Below are 4,892 nucleotides of genomic sequence, written 5' to 3' on the forward strand. Positions count from 1 at the left end.
CCTCCTCTCTGCTCCCTTTCCCTCTCCTCCCTTTCCCTCTCCTCCCCTCCTCCTTTTGTACTGGGGATTGAACCTAGAGCCTTTGTACTGAACTACATTTCCAGCCCTTTTTCCAGGGTATCACTAAATTGCCGAGGCTGGGCTCAAATTTATAGTTTTCCTGCCTCAACTTCCTAGAGAATTAGGATTATAGGCTTGTGCCACCACACCTAACAGTGACATCTTAACCCAAACTCAGCCATCAGGCTTTATTTCCAACAGTTTACAGAGTAATCCCTAGGCTGTGCACACATACACACCAAGGTGTTTTGTTTTGTGTCGAGGTATGGGGAGAGGACCTAGGGCCTTGGATATGCTCAGCATGTACTTTACCACTGAGCTACATCCCTACTCCCCCAGATCTTTTGTTCCTGCTATTTTTAGATTTGTTGTGAAGTTCTTTGCCATGCTACTCAGATTTATACCTAAAGCATTGGGTAACAACCATAAAAAGCCAAAATTAGAAATAATGCTGTGTGTCTTATTTTAGTTATATAATAAATGTTCTATGACTGGGAAAAGAAAAGATGGTCCTTTTATTTATATTACATTTGTACTTTTAACTTAAGAATACATCTAATAGGTCTTAAATCCATCAAAGCTCATCTTTTTACTACCCAGAGAAAGATTTATTTGAAAATAACCTACAGTAAAAGGATATTTATATTTATTTAACTCAGGAGGTTTTTTAATTCCATAAGAATTATTGGTTGACTATAGTTTTTTGCACATTTTGATGCCTATGGGCCCCCTTCACCTCCAGCTGTGTGTAGAGGAAAACCTCTGGGAGGCCTAGTAAACCTTAGCACCCCATGGGGCTTTGTTTTTATGTGTGGTTTGCCTTCTCGGAAAGCCTTAAGGAGGACGGGAATTTAGCTCAGTGGTGCTGCCACCTGCCTCTCAAGCATAAGGTTCGGAGTTTGATCCCCAGTACCAAAAAAATATGTGTGTGTGTGTGTGTGTGTGTGTGTGTGTGTGTGTGTGTGTGAAAGCCTTAAGGAGTACACTTATGTGGACAAAGAAATAAGCAAAAATTCTGGTCCAGTAACATTTATCTAGGCTGAAGAAACTGGAGCACAAATTATATTTTTCTTTCTCTCCTTTTTCTATCATAAAAGTTAGTCCGGTTTTTATTATCATTATTGTTATTTTATTTATTTGTTTGGTACTGAGGATCAAACTCAGGACCTTGTATTTTCAAGACAGGTAGTGGAACCACTGAGCTAAATCCCCAGCCCAAAGTTAGAATAATCCAAAGATTATTTTACCTCTTTGGGAAAATGTCAATAAATTTTAATCTGGGAAAATGTAGTTATTTAAACATCATCATCATCATCATCATCATCATCATCATCATCATTATTATTTGGTTCCGGGGATTGGACTTGGGACCTTGTGTTTGCAAGGTGGGTGGTGGGACCATTGAGCTAAATCCCTGGCCCCAACAGTAATATTTTTAATAAGGATTTTTAATTTATCAATCATAATCCATTGCACTCTCTTTTCCTATTGACTATGTGTGGATTGGCCAATAAGAAATTGTAAGTACAAGGAAACTCCCAGATTACCGAACCTATATTATGTTTCTGTGGAAGAAAACCTATTCTACCTGCAGTCTTCAGAGCACTGGAAAATGTCTTCCTCTGATACAAATTTTTGTCTGTTTTATCCTTTTCTTAGAGCTTCTAACCTAGAAAAAACTGCCTTTACTCTGGAATTTTTTCTTTTCCCCAATTCCATCAAAATATGTTTTCTTGGATGACTAGTTTTATGAAAGCACATTCACCTGTCTCCTTTCCTGCCTCTCAAATAGTTTTCAAGTTAGAGATGCAAATCAGCATATCACCATTATCTGAAGAAACAATGAGTTAATATTGTGCATATTTGTTTATGTTTTATTATAGGAATGGAAAACAATCATTACCCATTTGACGTGCATACAAAAATTTCTTGAGCTGGCGATGTGGCTCAGTGGCAGAGCATTTGCTTAGCACGTGTGAGAGCTGGGTTCAAACACAGCACTGCGCTGCAACCAGTCAATATAATTAGCATGATTTCTTAGAAATAATGAGAGGTTTTAACCTGAGACCCAGGAGTAGCCTTCAGAGACCTATAGGTCCCTTTGATATTTATATTAATTTTATTTTAAGCCAGTCAGCATATATCCAGTATTTTTTAAAATGTTTGTTGTCAGTATAAAAATATGCAAGTTATAAGCCAGTAGGACAGCTCGATTTCAAAATGGGCAAAGTTTTTAAATAGATGTTTCTCCAGAGCTGGTCCACAGTGGCCAGTAACACAGGGAAGGATGTTCAGCATCACCAGCCAGTGGGGAAATGTGCATTGAACCCCACACTTCACACACGGAGGCAGAGAAATCCGAACACTCCTGCATTGCTGGTGGGAATGGAACACGTATGACCCCCGTGTGGCAGTTCCATACTCAGCTAAACATAAAGCTAGTGTACGGAAAAGACCACCAATTACATGATTAATCTATATGAAGTATCCAGAATAGGTAAATCCATAGAGACAGAAAATATATTAGTGGCTTGAATGGTATCCCACAGCTAAGTGAGAGCACAGGAGGATGGAAAGATATCACTAGTCAGGGCAAGGGGGCTCTTTTTGGATAAGGTTCTAAAATGAAATATAATGATAGCTTTGTACAGCTTTGGGAATATATTGAATTATACATTTGGAAATAAAGTCTTTATAAAGCTATCATTCAAAACTTCAATTGGAAATAAAACAAAATAACAATAAAAACCTCAGTTGGAAGCCAGGCATGGCGGCTATATGCCTATAATCCCAGTTACTGTGGAGGTTGAGTCAAGAGGATCTCAAGTTCAAGTTCATGCTGGGCAATTTAGAGACTGTCAAATCAGAAAGAGCTGGGGATGTAGCTCAGTGGTAGAGCGCTTGCCTAGTGTGCAAGAGACCGTAGGTTTCATTCCTGATTGGGAATGGGAAGAAAATACACGTTTGCCTTAGGAAATGTGAAATACAGAGAAATACAAAAAGAAAGTAATTAGAATTTTTTATATATTCACTTTTCATTTCAGTGGTAGGCTAAAATGAAACGATGTAAGCCTAATTGTGATCTAGACCAACATCTTAAAATCACATTCTGGTATTTTATGAGATTTCAATGCCCATGTTTGTATTTGTTTATAAACATGGTGGTAAAATTAATAAATTATGCCTTTGAGGGTAGCATTATAGAGCGCGTTTCAGAAACAAATGCTTTTCAGTAGTCAGTGAGGAAAAGTGGTGGGAGAGTTGGCTTCTCCTGTGCCCATGGTAAGTAAGGTGCCAAACTGGCAAGAACTGTTGCAGTTACAGCATATACCATATTAAATTTGTGAACAGAACTTTAGTTTTTACAGAGCTGTGTCATGTTAATGTTATTTAAATCTTACTGGTGTTTTCATTGCTTCAATTTGTGGATTTGCTTTGGTTTAATAATTGTGTTAAAAGCCAGGCGTGGTGGCACACACCTTTAATCGCAGCACTTGAGAGGCTGAGGCAGGAGTGAGTTCAAGGCCAGCCTAAAGTACATAGTGAGACCTTGTCTCAAAAAAACCTAATAATAATAATTGTGGTAGAGCTATAAGCCCATAAAAATTCTTAGCTTAAGGGTAGAGTGCTTGCTTTGCACGTGTGAGTCCCTGGATTCAATCCCTATATCCCCCCCCAAATCTGCTATATAGATACATATCTATCTTTTTTTTTGAGACAGAGTCCTGCTATGTAGTTCAGGCTGGAACTCAGCTATGTAGGCCTTGAACTCGTGATCATCCTACCTCAGCCTCCTGAGTGCTGAGATTACAGGTGTGTACCACCACACCTGGTGAGTTTTTCTGTCCTCTGGTGAGATTATAAATAAAAACATTATGTGAATGTTTAAGGATCATCATAATCATGTCTTTTAGTAGAGCCATTTAAGAGAAATAGTGACATAAATGCTTTGGATTGAAAGAACATTAAAGATGCCTATCCATTCCCCTGATTTTATTGCTGAAATTTAAGCTCATAGGGGATAAGTGTCTGGTCCAAGCTTTTAACGTTATTAACTAAGAGCTCAGATTAGAATGCAGATTTCAGTTTTTTCTATTAAGTGTTTTGTTTTTGTTTTTGTTTTTGTTTTTTTGCTTTACCACTCTTATTCTCAATCTCTAGTAAAAGCTTGCCTTTTACTGTGGTTTCTTCTATATTGTTTTCGTAAATAGAGTATCCCTGGCCACAAATTACACTTAATTCTTTTATCCTGTTACCTTTCCCTCCTACCACACACTGCAGCAAGCCTGATAGTATGGACTTCGACACTCAGTTAATGTAAGAATCCATGGAAATTTGGCCTTTAAAATTTAGGCAAGTGCCAGGGTAGAAGCATTTTAGTCTTGTTCAAACATGTTCTTTTTTAAAAAGTTTTCATTATTGAATTAGGTTTTTATGTTTTTGGAAACCATCTTGTCCTCGCCCTCCTCTTTTTATGTCTGTACTGGGGATTAAACCCAGGGCCTTCTCACTGAGCTGCTTCCCTAGTTGTTTTTGTTTTTGTTTTACTTTGAGAAACCTCACTAAGTTCTAAGTTGCATTGTTGCCCAGGCTGATATTGAGTTTGTGTTCCTCCTGCCTCAGCCTCCCAGAGTGCTGGGATTATAGGTATGCACCTGGATCCATTTTTGTTTTTCTAGGACACTGTCAAATTATGGGTTTTTTGAAGATTATTAGGTGGACATTCTCCCTTGTAGTAAGGAAAAGAAATTCAGATGAAAGAGCTTTTGCGGTTAAAAAATCTTGGTCCAGGGTTTAGATCAGTGATTTTTTTTTTTTTTTTTTTTTTTTTT

Source organism: Fukomys damarensis, unplaced genomic scaffold, assembly GCF_012274545.1.
Source record: "Fukomys damarensis isolate Sample0158 unplaced genomic scaffold, DMR_v1.0_HiC HiC_scaffold_11, whole genome shotgun sequence".
Classification (NCBI taxonomy): Eukaryota; Metazoa; Chordata; class Mammalia; order Rodentia; family Bathyergidae; genus Fukomys; species Fukomys damarensis.